Source organism: Mirounga leonina, unplaced genomic scaffold (assembly GCF_011800145.1).
Source record: "Mirounga leonina isolate KUSES-001 unplaced genomic scaffold, KU_Mleo_1.0 Mir_92, whole genome shotgun sequence".
Taxonomy (NCBI): Eukaryota; Metazoa; Chordata; class Mammalia; order Carnivora; family Phocidae; genus Mirounga; species Mirounga leonina.
In genome coordinates this window covers 10714210-10730316 of record NW_023270852.1, presented here as the reverse complement: position 1 = coordinate 10730316, position 16107 = coordinate 10714210, and the positions used below count along the sequence as shown (strand labels likewise).

Here is a 16107-nt window from a genome sequence, read left to right as displayed (position 1 = left end):
ACCCACCACATCCCTCCCACCCCACCCCCCACTCCAGCAACCCCCAGTTTGTTTCCTGAGATTAAGAATTCCTCATATCAGTGAGGTCATATGATACATGTCTTTCTCTGATTGACTTATTTCGCTCAGCATAACAGCCTCCAGTTCCATCCACGTCGTTGCAAATGGCAAGATCTCATTCCTTTCGATGGCTGCATAATATTCCATTGTGTATATATACCACATCTTCTTTATCCATTCATCTGTTGATGGACATCTTGGCTCTTTCCACAGTTTGGCTATTGTGGACATTGCTGCTATAAACATCGGGGTGCACGTGCCCCTTCGGATCCCTACATTTGGATCTTTGGCATAAATACCCAGTAGTACAGCACCTAAGTTTTTTAATTCATGGCAATTATATCACATTTCTCTATTTATTTTCATACTTTTTTGTTTGTTTGTTTTGTTTTGGGGTTGTTGGGTTTTTTGCCCCCTCAGACACTAAGGTTCCCCAGCAAGTAGCTGCTTCCCTGGGCTATGTGAGTGCCTTGGGCAGTTTTCTGGCTCTATGTGCTGTTTGGCCCTCCCAACTTTCAAAACCTGGAGTTATGGCATCTCAATGCCCCAGAGCCTCCCAGGTCCTGCCTGGTCCCAGACCGAGTGCCAAGTAAAATCCTTCTATTTCATTTTGCTAAGGAGCCTATGAATGAAGTACTATTATTATCCCCATTTTATAGATGAAAAAACTGAGGCCCAGAGAGGGTATCACTTTGCCCAAATTCACACAGCTAGAAAATGGAGGAGCTGGGATTTTAACCCACACAATCTAGTCTCCAAGTCCACATTCTCAACCACTAAACCTTAAGTCTTGGGGAAGACACAGGGAGGGGAGTAGATTAAGTTTTAAATTCTATGCACTATCTTAACTTTACTAAATTTAGTTTCTTGGAAAAAATATTTCCTGGCCACTGGGATGTGTGTTTGTGGGGGTGTGTGTATCCCACTAGCTTTCCTTGGCCATTGGGACTGTCCACCTCTCAGTTACAAAGGCCTGCTTGACTGGATAACTTCCAGTCCTCCCTGAAGGACCTCGGGCCACGGCCACCCACACCTACAGATCCCCACCAACCCAGAGCCATGACTGTCACACTACTAATTCATGAAATGCCCTTGCTGCCTCAGTATCCATGCCTCTGCCCATGGCCTCCTGCAAGCTCCTCTGCCCATTGCCTTCCACCCTACCTGCCACCAAGTGCCCCGTGTGGATTGGTTTAGGATGTGAGTGCTGGGGGGAGAGACCTCCTGGGTTCTCCGGACACTTAAACCATTGAAGTCACCTGGGGCAGGGGACCTCTGAATCTTAGCATTATCTGTAAATGGGGATGAAGAAAATCCTGTAGGGATGGTTTCTAGTACCCTCTCAGAAAAAGTCTCAAAAAATGCTAGCTCTGTCACCTTTTGGCACCCTTCATCCATTTCTCATCCCCCACCAACCACCACCAGTCATCTGTTCTCTGTGTCCATGAGCTAGCTGGTTTTGTTTTTGTTTTTTGTTTTTTCTTGTATTCTACATATAAAAGAGAGAAAGATCATATGGTATTTATCTTTCTCTGAGTTATTTCATTTAGCATAATGCTCTCTAGTTCCATCCATGTTGTTGCAAATGGTGTGATTTCATTTTTATTGCTGGATAATATTCCATTATACACACACACACACACCACAATTTCTTTGTCCATTCATCTGTTGATGGACACTTAGGTTGTTTTCTTATGTCCACAAAGTCTTACAGCAGTTGACAACTCTCAAGGGTAGTTTTTCTCCGTGCAGTGACTCAGGGACCGAGGCTGCTTGTAATTTGCAGTTCAGTGATGGCAGCATGGCCTCCTTGTCACTGCAGCAGATGACAAGAAAACAGGACGTACACACTTTTTCTTAAATATTTTAGCCTGACATGACATTTGCCATTTCTATTCTAACTTCATTGGCCATAAAAAGTCACATGGCCCCCTCTTATATAGAGAAAGGATGGAGAAACCAGATAGATTTGAGAATGAGAAATCTCTATTACAGAATCCAACACAACCTTGACTTCTGTGCATTGCGGATCACATCTACTTCTACGTTACCCTGACTTACTTGCTTTTGCCATACTTGTCTTCTTGAATCTTCTCAACTACACCAAGTACATTCCCCCTCAGAACCTTGATAATCTCTACCTGCTGTCATGCCTAGGTTTCATGCCATATCAATTAAATCAGCATGGTTGTGGGTAGGATTAAGACATCAGCATTTTTTTGAAAGCCCCCAGGAAGTCCCAGTGTACAATAGTTTGGGAACCACAGACTTATGGTGTAATTAATAGCTCTATTTTGCAGATGAAGAAACTGAGGACCTGAAAAATTAAACAATCTATTCAAAATTTCTCATCTAGTAAATGTCAGACCTGGGATTCAAATTTATATCTCTCTCATTTTAATTTGCTTTATTTTCTATAAAATAGATTCCTCTGTGTAGCAGCACTAGATTAAGGGGAATAATCTTTTACTTCCAAATTACTTTTTGAAAATCTTGAACCAATTTACACACCAACTTGCATGAAAGAAGTCACAAACAAATTATCAATATTATTGTGCTCTGAGTATGTACTTATAGTTCAATACCAATGAGTCAGATGCTTAGGGCTGGAGTGAGGGAGAAGAGAGATAACTAAGATGTTTACAGTTCTATGAGATCTGCCTGCTAAGTACAGTTGAAATGAATCTGAGTCCACTTTGTCCATTCTTCCTAGAAAGCTATCACCCATGGCTCAGATATACCCTAGTCTTGGATAGTTCCAGATGACAATCCAGTCCTGGAAGGAAATGCTATTGTTATGAGTCTCTCCTGACCCAATCAATTCAACATATATTTTACATCTTCATTCCAGGTTATTTAGATACTTGGCCTGAGTGAGACTTTGATGGCGAATAAAGAGAAACATTTCAAAGGGCCACCATGTCATTACCTCAGTGTGTTATAGGAGAAGAATGCATTTTACACTGGACTGTAACTAGCAGTATCTTTGAATCAGTAGCTTATCCTCTCATCTAATTAGACGAAGGAGAAAAGACAAAGAATTACCCTAATGAAGACATAAACTGTTAAAGGGAAATAAAGACTCAGGCTCAAGGTCAATGTGGAGAAATTCAGATTAAGCAGAGTGATTATTTTCTTGAGAGCAGATAATATGTGGTATTGAATTAGAAACCAAAGGAAGTCATGCAAAATCTATCTCAAGGTATATCTCCTCCCAATCTATCTTCATCCCATGTCACCTCCTTTCTCCCTGAATTTCCCTCCCCAACAATTTGACACAATTTGGCTATGTGGTTTGTTTTTGTTTTTGTTTTTGTTTTGTTTGGTTTTTTGTGGGGTTTTTTTGTGTTTTTTGTTTGTTTGTTTGTTTGTTTGTTTGAAAGTTGGGCAGATACTAACTTACTGTAGGATAGTGATGACACTTCCCCTGCCTTAAAAAATGTCCAGCCTTTATGAGAAGACTCTGAAATGACTGGTGTGTCTCCCTAGGGATCTTATTTGCAAATTCACCTCTCCTTTTAGCAGTTGGGACTTTTGGTGCTCTGAGTCACACCACAGTCTCCTTGAGTCAAAAAAGCCTTCAGAAGGTGGAGATAAATGAGACCAAATCATACATCCAGGAGCTATGTTACTTGTGCTGGATCAAGATTTCTCCAGTACGGCTAACCACCAAGGCTGGGGTAAGTGTTAAATGGATGAAATGGACAGAAAATAAGGTTGAGGACAGTTCTGTAAAGCCAGGAGGAGTGGTAGGGGAAGATACAGTGGGATGACAATCATACAAAGATATTGATGTCCTTGGCCACTCTGGAGGTCATATCAGATTGTCCCCTGACTCCATTATGAGAAGTACAGTTTCCTGAATTCCTCAAGTGTTTGCATAGTCTGATTGCATATCAAAATGTATCATCAGTAACTCCTTATTTTCTTTGCACTTCAGTCCTTTATGTTGCAGTTAGAGATTTTAGTCTCTTGCTATTTTCCTTTTGGGCTCAAAACAAGCCAGTCAGATAAATCTCTGGGAACAGTCTTTCTTAAAGCAATGATGAATTCAGAATTTCTTGATAATAGCTGTATTTTGTTCTCACTCATATCAGCTTGGCAAGAGTGAATCTATCATCTATCTATCATCTATTTATCTAATCATCTATCAGTTAGAGAGTAACCTTGTGCATGACTACCTAAAATTCTCACAGTGCCCCCAGAAAGCCTAGGGAATCAGTAAACTCATCTGATTTCCAGCCTCACCAGGGTCCAAGTATAGCTGGCACCCTTTCAATCAATTCTCTAACACTTTCCAGTAACTTCACATGTAGGAAACTTAGAAGCCCACCAAACCAGGAATCTCTGCTTCAGTATCTCCAGGTTTTATTGTCTTTTCCAGGGCAAAACCAGATGACTGTCTTATTGACCAGCCTAATAGAAGTTCTTCCTTAACTCAAATAAGATACACATTTTTCTTCATCTTTACTGTCTCTTAGTGGCAGCACAGAGCATGCTCATTCCTATTGTACTGAAGGATCCCAAATATCACAATTATTTCTTGGTCTCCAAAAGAGATTAATGAGGGGAACTCAATGACATTATCATATTGATGGGATTGGGATCATTGAGAAACCATTCTATCACAGATCTCGGGAAACTCACCAAATCCAGCTGAGAAGTGGTCTTGCATATCTCTGAAGATCTTGATTTAAAAGTGGATGAAATCACAGTGCCTTCACCCTTGGATTACAGACTCAAGAAAAGACAATATGTCTTTCAACTTGAGGAACTAAATGAAATTTCTTCTTCTGAGAGGCAATGCACTCTGACATGTGCAGAAGTATGAGAAATATCTGTGTTATAATACATGCTTATTAAATTACAGAAACTGTATTATGTTTTATATGATTTTTCTCAATTCCCTGACAACCTTATAAAGAATTATCTGAATTTTGTATTAGGAAACTGAGAACAGAGGGGAATAAGACATTCGGCAAGTAACTGCAATCAGGCCAGATTTTGAACTCAGGCAGTCTGAATTTAGTCTCTGATCTCTTATTTTGCAGACCACATAAAAAGGGTGACAATCCTAGGAAGTGAGTTGCACAAGAGATGCTTGAAGCATTTGAGGAAGACTCAGATTTGGAGACTAAATTTTATTTCCTTTGTGAAGCTTTCTCTTTTCTTCATAGCATATATCAACATAGCATTTCCACATGTATATTGGAGATTATTTGATTAATTATGTCTTCTCATTAGCAAAACTAATGTGTCATGGAACATGCATATTCTTACTATTTAGCATATACAAAACATCTAGAAGAGTGTCTGGTACATAGTAGACTATCAATAATGTGCTTTTTGACAAAGAAGCCAAATGAAAGAACAACTTTAGAAAAGATATTAATTTCATAAGATTGGAAACCTAAGACACTGAAGAGGAATAGTGCTTGTCTGATGTGGATTATTTACAAATATTGACTTAAGGAAAGGAGAAATACTCTCAGACCCAGAGGGTCTGAAATTGAAAATGGATGCTTCAAGAAAGCATAGATTTTCTGCCATTAGAGTTGTATAGGCAACTTCCAGGTGACCACTTTTCAGGATATCACATTTGGGAGCCAAGCACCATAAAATTACTGAACTATACATGCTTTGTAACTTATTTCCAAAATAGATGAAAGATTATGCTCCATTAATCTATCAATTGTTTAAAAGCCACAGGTATTCCCTGGATGGAAGTAAAAAAAATATTTATACTTTCCAAGATGGAAATTGACATGTTTATAGTCACTTGCTGTTATAACTTGATTATTGGATTTTTAAGGACATAAAAAAATTACAATAGAGTTGTAGTAAATTCTGTTTTATGGCTTAAAAAGTTAAGCAAAATCATAATTTCACTAGTAATTAAAGCTTGTAATAACATTATAACCTATGTGATTTGTAGTTATAGTAATCGTTAGCATGAAGTAATAAACTTGCAGTAGTATATGAGAAATGCATATTGCAATTAATAAAACAAACAAAATTAGTTGGTCTTTTAATAATACAGTTGGATATGAATAGGGGATTGAAGGAAGGATATTCTTTTTAATTATTATAGAATTTTTTATCTTGTCTTAGGTGTTTCCACATTCTAAATTCTTTTGAGGGGAGGACAATTGGATGAACTTAATGTTAATGTCCCTTCCAAAAAAGAGGATCTTTGAGTCCCAAACACTGGACTTCAATAAGGTAGGAATGATAACTCTGACTTCACCTACAAGGATCTCTCAAGGCAAGATGACTCCAGGGAAAGATGCCTCTCTCACTCTTTTCTGCTTGGCTATTGTCATAATCTCAATCTATAGCCCAGTCTCTCCCAGAAATCTTCCCTGATTTAATTCACCTGTGAGCCCCTGGTCTCTGACTTTCTACTTCCCTTCCCATGGCATGCTTCACTTGGAGACTTCAGGGAGCACCCGCCTGAGAGGCTCCTGGCCTGACCGATCATATCAGGGCTCATACTTTAAGGCAAACAGAACAGACTAAGGTAGATATATTTTACGGTCCAACTAAATAATATGGCCAATCAAGAAAGCAGGTAGGGATTTATTATATATGTAGATTAGATTACATATGTATTGAAGAGCTAAATAGGAGCACATCCTGGAATATATTGAGTGAAAAGAACATGATGGAGATCATAGATCTGGTGAGAAAAGATCTTGTCTGATCCAAAGAAACACCATTTTTCAACTGTGGTCACTTACAAAAGTCTGTTAAAAAATTCATTTGCTGTGTTCAATCTTTTATCCATTTACCTGTTAAATGTTATTTTTTGGTCTTATGTATATAAGGCATTAATGCTAGTTGTAGGGGAAAAAAATGAGACTCAAATTTCATAGTATAATGGGACAAGAGACATACACATCATCAGAAGTCGTTTATATTTCCTAAAGGAGGTATACTGAAGATGTGTGACTGTCTCACCACAACAGCAGGGATCACAGAAGGGCTTCATAAAGGGGGACATATTCCTGTGGGTTTTGAACTATTAAAGAGCAGTTCACCAGGTGACCAATGGGAATAGCTATTCTGTGCCCCCAAAAAGCAACATATGAAAAAGCATGCAGATGTGACAAAGCATGCTTTTGGACATTTCAAAACACTTAAATATGGCTGGAACATGAAGTATGTGGTGGAGTGGGATGGTGAACAATCTGAGATGTGGGAAAGAGTGGAAGGAAGAAGAGCTTTGCATGCCATATCAAGATCCTAGCAGGAAATGGAACCCACAGTTACATTAGGAACATTCAGGGCAGTGTAATACAGAAAGATGTGGGTTTCAAAGATGTGGGTAAGTGTAGGGAAGTCACAAGTGCTTGTGAAGTTCCCGGATTAGTGACAGCAGGCACTGTTATTGTCTCTTGGACTGAAAGGACAAGAGGAGGACATGGTTACAAGAAGAAACCAAAGCCAGAGAAAGATATTTACAGAGAGATAAAGCCAGGTTGCAGCAATCCTGCAGGAAGGGAGCTGAAGGAATAAATCTCTCATCTGCCTTTAATCCTCTGTTGGTGTTTCTTATTGTCAAATCCAATCTGAAGTGAGAGAGCAGGGTGTCTCTGGATGTAGTCCAGTGTCCCAGGACCTAGAACATGATGGGAAGTGGTGGAGGGTAGACCAGAGGAGGGTAATACAAGGGATTCTGAACAGCACACACTAAGAAAGGTTATGTTTGTGTTATTGTTGATGAATTTCACATGATAGAATATTTCCTTAGCAATGTAGAGGCTTCACTGGAAGATGGAAATCCTAGAAGTAGGCATATTAGTTACAAAGCTATTTTAATACCCCAGGCAAGACGTGAGGAAGGCATGAATTGGAGTAGAATTGGTGGGAATGAAAGAGAGGCAAGAAATTGAATGATTATGTGGGAGGAATAAATGACATCTAGGATGATTCATTTCATTTTCTAACCACTTTCAGGGAGATAAAGCCATGTGTTCTCTTCATCATTATGCTTTCTGTGTCAGTCACCAATGACACTGCCTTCCATCCTTCCACATTTATTCTACTTGGAATCCCTGGGATGCAAGACCAGCACGTGTGGGCTGCCATCCCCTTCTGCTCCATGTATATCCTAACTCTCATTGGGAATGGCACCATCCTCTACATCATCATGACAGATAGAACTCTGCATGAGCCAATGTACCTCTTCCTGTGCCTATTTTCTATCCCTGACCTGATTCTCTTCCACCACATTGTCCAAAATGCTAACAATCTTCTGGCTTAGGTCCCACATAATTTCCTACCATGGCTGTCTCACACAGATGTTTTTTGTTCACACTGTCTTTGCCACAGAGTCGGCTGTTCTACTGGCCATGGCTTTTGACCACTTTGTGGCTATCTGCCATCCGCTTCATTATACATCCATCCTTAATGCCACAGTGATTGGAAAGATTGGTCTGGCATGTGTGGTCCATGGCCTCCTCTTTGTTTTTCCCTTTGTCATTCTCATCGAACATTTACCCTTCTGGGGACATCACATCATACCTCACACCTACTGTGAGCACATGGGCATTGCCAAGCTGGCTTGTGCCAGCATCAGGCCCAACACCATTTATGGTCTCACTATGGCACTTTCAGTCACTGGCATGGATGTGGTCCTCATCACAACCTCCTATGGCCTGATCCTGCAGGCTGTGCTACACCTGCCCTCCAAGGATGCCCAATTCCAAGCATTTAGCACTTGTGGAGCCCACGTTTGTGTGATTCTTGTTTTCTATGTACCTGCCTTTTTTTTCTTTTTCACCCACCACTTTGGTCACCAAGTACCTCCTCATGTCCACATTGTACTTGCAAATCTCTATCTCCTTGTGCCCCTGTTCTCAACCCCCTGGTCTATGGCATTAATACCAAACAGATCTGCCTGAGAATATTTGGCTTTTTTTATGGGAAGGAGGTAGCTAGAATCTCTATGTACCCCAAGGACCAATGGAAAAAGTTATAATTAATCCGTCATCTTCCTTGGACTAGAGATTTCTGTTTCTGCTAGTTCTAGCAAGTCAGTATCATGTATTATCTGAAACTTTTTGAAGTATTTAGAACAACACATTTATACCTGCTAAATCTACAGAATATTATTTTCCTGTAAGGCTATTATGTGGCTCATCAATAGGCCCGTAGGTTTTGAATCTTTGTAGGAAAATATCAGGAGGCATTGTTGTAGTACATTTGACAATAAGAGCCAGTTAAGTTACTCTATGTTCAGAAAACCCAGCGCTGGAAAGAGGAAAAGTGATCAAAAAAGATTTACTCACGTATAGCTTCAAGAAATTGAGACTAAAACACACATACATATTGATTGATTGATTGTCAGCACTTTCTTAAACCAAGAGTGTTTGCAGTAGGAGTGTCAACCCTAGATGAGAGATGGGCTGAGGCAGCCCAGGATCCTCTGGGTCTGGCATTAGATTTAAACTAATGGAGATGATTGCTAAGTGACGCTTTGTAAGAAGTCTGGAAGCACATGTATCAACGGGAAAGCCGTAACTCAAGTTTCTCAAAGAATTGCTTCAAAAAATGACACTTTGTAGCTAATATATTCACTTCATTTCTGTTGATCTTTGTATTCTTCCCTGATATTCTCTGAAATGAACTTGATTTACGTGTAAATGATTTTGTGGGCCACTATGGAGGTAGTCTGACCTTTTGTTTGCCTCATCTAGTCAACGCTTTGGGTATATACAAATCCTGGGGACAAAGAGTTTCCTGCTGATGCTAGCCAGGGTAACACAGGTTAATCAGAGCTGACAAGTTGCTTTCTGCAAATAGCTGAACTTCATACTTTAGCACAGGCTTGCCTTCCATAGCTGGGGTGTTTGTTTTTGGATACCTTGAAAGGGATGAAAGCAAGTAACCAGTCTACCCTCATACACAATACATCAATCTTCTCCTGAGCCACTTTTTCTGTATGTTGTCTTTGACCAGAAATTCTCCATCTTCTAAGGCATTTGTGCCACTTTTCAACTTCAGTATCCATATCTTTCTTTTTCTAAGATCTGAGATTCAACTTATAAAGACTTGATTTAATTTGTAATGTGATGTTTGAAGCATAAGCATAAGGGTCATATAAGCAGAGATCAAAAAGAATTTTTATTGTGCTATTATAAAATATATCACATAAAATTTGCCTTTCAAACCAGTATGTTGTATAACTATCAGCACTATGTATTTCCAAACATTTTGTCACCACAAATAAAAACTTAATAACCATTAAGCAATAACTCTCCATTCCTACCTCTGCCCAGCCTTTGGACATCTCTAATCTACTAACAACAACAAAAATAGGCCTTTTGCAAGAACTTTAGAAAGACTGTTTATTTATTTATCCCTTTAGCTGAACATTCATTCAAAAGTATATATTGAAGATCAACCATGTAATTGGTACAATAGGCATTGAATTTCACAGGTGAATAAGACACAGTGTGTGACTTCAGAAAATTCACACTCTAGAGAGAGAGGAAGTAAAGTAATTCAACAGAATATGGCATTTGCAGTGACAAGGTGTAAAAGATACTATTAAAGAGGAAAATACGTACATGTTAAGATAATCCTATTTTTTCTTACAATGAAATAATCATTAATTTATGATCCATCCTAATACTAGGCCCTCTTTCCACTGGTCTGAGGCAAAAAGGTATGACCTGTCTGTATCTTGGTTTTAATCTTCTCATGGTTCCTATGCCAAATAACTAAGCCATCTCTATAAAAAATTCTATCAAAAAGTAATTGTAATAAGGTGCTTCCTATATTTTGGGGAAAGGACAATTAAGTAACTGTGATACCTATCTCCTCTGTTGAAAATTATTAAAACCAATTCAAGACTGGCAAAATACACCAAACTATGATAATATGGAAGATTAGTAATAAAGCAAATTAATAAAAGAGAACAGAGATCTCAAAAATTAATCTTGGTTTGTTTTCTTGCCTAGAGGCTGGACACTTTGTGTCATCATCTGATAAGCAGAAAATTTTGGGTGAGCTGTTGCCCTCCAAGGATTGTCTGCTTTTGGAGGAGTCTTAAGGTTCCAATATGTGGATTCCTTAATAATTTTCATTAGAGGGGCGCCTGGGTGGCTCAGTTGGTTAAGCGACTGCCTTCAGCTCAGGTCATGATCCTGGAGTCCCGGGATCGAGTCCCGCATCGGGCTCCCTGCTCAGCAGGGAGTCTGCTTCTCCCTCTGACCCTCCCCCATCTCATGTGCTCTCTCTCTCATTCTCTCTCTCAAAATAAATAAATAAAATCTTTAAAAAAATAAAATAAAATAAAAAATAATTTTCATTAGAAAAGGGACATTGTTAGCTGGAAACATGTATTCAAGGATTATTCTTTGGGGCTTCACTGCTGTGCTGGTTATTTACAGTACCTGAGAAGTCTTCTCTTAGTGAGAATCAGGGTAATCTCTTTTTGATGGTGTTTCCAAAATATCCTATCTCTTCTTTTAAGATTGTATGGTAGAGGGTAAATAGGTGGTTGGTATGGGAAGGCGGTTGGTGATAATCTGTTGATAATCTTAAATAGCTACAGTCAGTTTATCATCTTAACTAGCATTATCAAAATGGAATTCCCAACTGATTGATAACACACAATTAACTTTTAAAGATTTTTAATCTGTGATTACCCTTTTAGTATCACATAAGTATCCTATTAGTAAGAATTAATTATGGACAGTAAAGATATTAACAAATGTTCAAGGTTCTTGTTTATTCCATAATGTATGTTACTAATACATTTTTGTATCTTTAAATATAAAAATCTGTACCTCTGAAACAAATAATACATTATACGTTAAAAAAAAAAAAAGAAGAAGAAGAGAGCAGGAGGGGAAGAATGAAGGGGGGGAATCGGAGGGGGAGACGAACCATGAGAGATGATGGACTGTGAAAAACAAACTGAGGGTTCTAGAGGGGAGGGCGGTGGGAGGATGGGTTAGCCTGGTGGTGGGTATTGAGGAGGGCACGTACTGCATGGAGCACCTGGTGTTATACGCAAACAATGAATCATGGAACACTACATCAAAAACTAATGATGTAATGTATGGTGATTAACATAATAAAAATTAATTAATTTAAAAAATGAATATGTTTTATCTAATCTAAAAAGTGAACAATCATCAAAAAGTTTATCTTAATATGGATAATGAGAGAGCTCTCACAATAGAATTAAAATTTGGAGAATGCAAAAACATAAGAGACTCAACTGTAGGAAACAAGCTAAGGGTTGCTGGAGGGGAGGTATCTGGGGGGAAGGGGTAACTGATGATGAGCACTAAAGAGGGCACCTTTTGTGATGAGTACTGGGTGTTATATGCAACTGATGAATCACCAAATACCCCTGAAACTAATAATACACTATATGGGAACTAAATTGAATATAAATTCGGGCGCCTGGGTGGCTCAGTTGGTTAAGCGACTGCCTTCGGCTCAGGTCATGATCCTGGAATCCCGGGATTGAGTCCCACATCAGGCTCCCTGCTCAGCAGGGGGTCTGCTTCTCCCTCTGCCCTCTTCCCTCTCGGGCTCTCTGTCTCTCATTCTCTCTCTCTCAAATAAATAAATAAAATCTTTAAATAAATAAATAAATAAATAAATTGAATATAAATTAAAAAATTAAAAAAAAGAGAATGTGAAACAAGCCTAATTATTTCTATTATGCTTTAAAAAAAGGAAGTATGCAAGCAAATCTTTATGATAAGTAATGGTTATTTAGACAACTCAAAGATAGTTTAAGTATCAAGACATCTTACCATTTTTCTTATTTTGAAATCAAAGCCTTACTTTGGGAAATATAAAGTCAAAGAAAATTATCAGAGAAGACAAGATATGAATATAAGACATAAATAATGCAAGATAATAAAGGTAATATACTGAGAACACAAAACCATAAGAAACTTGTTTATTAAAACCTTTACTATATATTTTTTAAAAATGAACTTTTGATAAAGCAATTGAAAGCCAAAAGAGAAAATGTTTAAAGATCTGTATTTTTGAGCTGTTATATTATTTTCTTCATTATTTATGGATTTTTAAATTTTTTGATGTATATTTGTATCAATATAAATAGAATTACAGAAACATACAAATATACAAATATAAAATTATAAATTAAGGGCTATCAACTAAAGTTTTAAAACATAACCAATTATATTAAGATAATAAAACAATGTATATATTATAGAGAATTTATAATCTTAATAAATTTCAGCCATTTTCTTAAAAGAAAAATAGGTTAATTTTATATTATACATATTAGATTTATCTGGAATAGACAATTTTAAAGTGGGCATAAACCAAAAGAACAATTTGGGGGGCCAATAATCCTTAAACTTTTTTAAAAGAGAGGAAGAAAGAGAAGGAATAAAAAGGGAAAGAGAAAGAGACAGAGAGAGAGAAAGAAAGAGAAAAAGAAGTAAGGAAGGAAGAAAGGGAGGGAAGGGGAAAGGAAGGAAAGAGGGAAGGAAGAAGGGAGAATTAGCCACAGATTAACATGTAAAAATGTTACATGTTGGAGCAGAGGGAGAGTAAGAGGTATGTTAGAAATCATATCACTTTAAATGATTTTCAGGACCATGTCAGTTAGTCTTCTGCAGTCACAATTTTGCATCTTCTGGCTCTACCCAGACAGAATGTAGGAACTTAATAGGTCTTCAATAGGCTTTTCCCTTTTTGGAGTGACTCAGGAAGATAACAGGGAGACTTTTGAGTCTATGTAACACTACTCATGCTAGTTAAAGAAAGCAGATCATTGGCTACATTATTTACTTTTTGTTTTAGGTGCCTCACAAATGAAATATCTTGTGCACATCAAAATTTCCTCCAAAGACTAACCTTTGGGCACCTTTTATTAGAGCACAGGATTTTTTATTAGTCAGGTTTTCCAGGGAAACAGGACCAATAGGAGATAGATTGATAGATGATTACAGAGATAGGTAAATAAGTAGATTGATGGGAAGATGATAGACAGACAGATAAAAGAAGAGATTTATTGTGGGATCAATTATGTACTAGGTATGATGGGCATTGAATTTCACAGTTGAATAAGGCACAGTATGTGACTTCAGGAAACTCACGCTGTAGGGAAAGGAGAAGTTAAGTTAAAAAAAAAAATGGCTCATACAATTTTAGAGTCTGTGAAGCCCCACAATCTGCTGTCTGTAAAGTGGAGTCCTGGGAAAGCCAGTGGTGTAATTCAGTCTGAGACTGAAAGTTTGAAAACTAAGGAACTGATGATGTGAGGCTCAGTATGAGACCTGAGGCCTGAGAATCAGGAATGCTGATGTTCAAGGGAAAAAGATGGATGTCCAGTTCAAACAGAAAGCAAATTCACCTTTTCTCTCCCTTTTAGTTCTATTCAGGCCCTCAGTGGATTGGATGATGCCTGCCCACATTAGGGACTACTATTACCTGGTCCACCTCCCGAACACTCTCACAGACACACCCACAAATAGTTTTACTAGCTCTTTCGGCATCTCTTAGCCCAGTCAAGTTGACACATAAAATTAACCATCACAAATTCTTAGTGGGTTTGTAATTGTGCTTGTGCTACATTATTTTTAAAAAGAATCAGGGATATAAACCCTTTATTGGATATACCATTTGCAAATATCTTCTCCTATTCAGTAGGCTGCCTTTTTGTTTTGTTGATGGTTTGCTGTGCAAAATATTTTGTATTGATATAGTCTCACTTGTTTATTTTTGGATTTGTTTCCCTTGCCTGGGAGACATATCTAGAAAAATGTTTCTACTGCTCTTGTCAGAAAAATTACTGCCTATGTTTTCTTCTAGGAGTTTTATGGTTTCAGGTCTCACATTTAGGTCTTTAATCCATCTTAAGTTTATTTTGTGTATAGTGGAAGAGGATGGTCCAGTTTCATTTTTTTGCATGCAGCACCATTTTTTGAAGAGACTGTCTTTACCCATTGTATATTCTTGCCTCCATTGTTATAGATTAGTTGACCATATAAGCATGGGTTTATTTCTGGACTCTCCATTATGTTCCATTGATCTGTGTGTCTATTTTTGTGCCAGTACCATAGTGTTTTGATTACTATAGCTTTATATTATATCTTGAAATCAGGGATTGTGATACCTCCAGCTTTGTTCTTTTTCAAGATTGCTTTGGCTATTCGGGGTCTTTTGTGGTTCCATACAAATTTTAGGATTATTTATTCTAATACTGTGACAAATGGTGTTGGTATTTTGATGGAGATTGCATTAAATCTGTAGATTGCTTTGGGTAGTATGGACATTTTAGCAATACTAATTCTTCCAATCCATGAGCATGGAATATTTTTCCATTTGTTTGTGTCATCTTTAATTTCTTTCATCATTTTTTTATAGTTTTCAGAGTCCAGGTCTTTCACCTCCTTGGTTATATAAAGAACTTATACAGCTCAATACCAAAAACCAAATCATTCAATTAAAATAAGCAGAGGACCTGAATAGACATTTTACTAAAGAAGACATACAGATAGCCAACAGATACATGAAAAGATGTTCACCATCACTCATCATCAGGGAAATGCAAATCAAAACTACAATGAGATATTGCCTCACACCTGTCAAAATGGCTAAAATTAAAAAAAAAAAACAACACAAGAAATATTAAGCATTGGTCAGGATGTGGAAAAAAAGGAAACCTCTTGCCCTATTGGTGAGAATGCAAATTGGTGCAGCAGTGTGGAAAAGAGTATGGTTGTTCCTCAAAAAATTAAAAATAGAAGTACCATACAATCCAGGAATTCCACTACTGGGTAGTTAGTTACCCCCTTCCCCCCCAAAAAACCCCACTAATTCAAAAAAAGAAAAATAGTAATTCCACTACTGGATATTTATCCCCCAAGAAACAAAAACACTAATTTGAAAATGTTCATTGCAGCATTATTTACCTTAGCCATGATATGGAAACAACCCAAGTATCCATCCATAGATGAATGGATAAAGATTATATATAAAATGAAATATTACTCAGCTATGAAAAAGAATGAAATCTTGCCATTTGTAACAACATGG

At 37.7% G+C, this 16107-nt stretch overlaps 1 pseudogene; it reads left to right on the top strand.

The window, feature by feature from the left end:
• The first annotated feature begins 8050 nt into the window (after positions 1–8050).
• Positions 8051–9043, top strand: LOC118003981 (annotated as a pseudogene).
• Positions 9044–16107: the final 7064 nt, after the last annotated feature.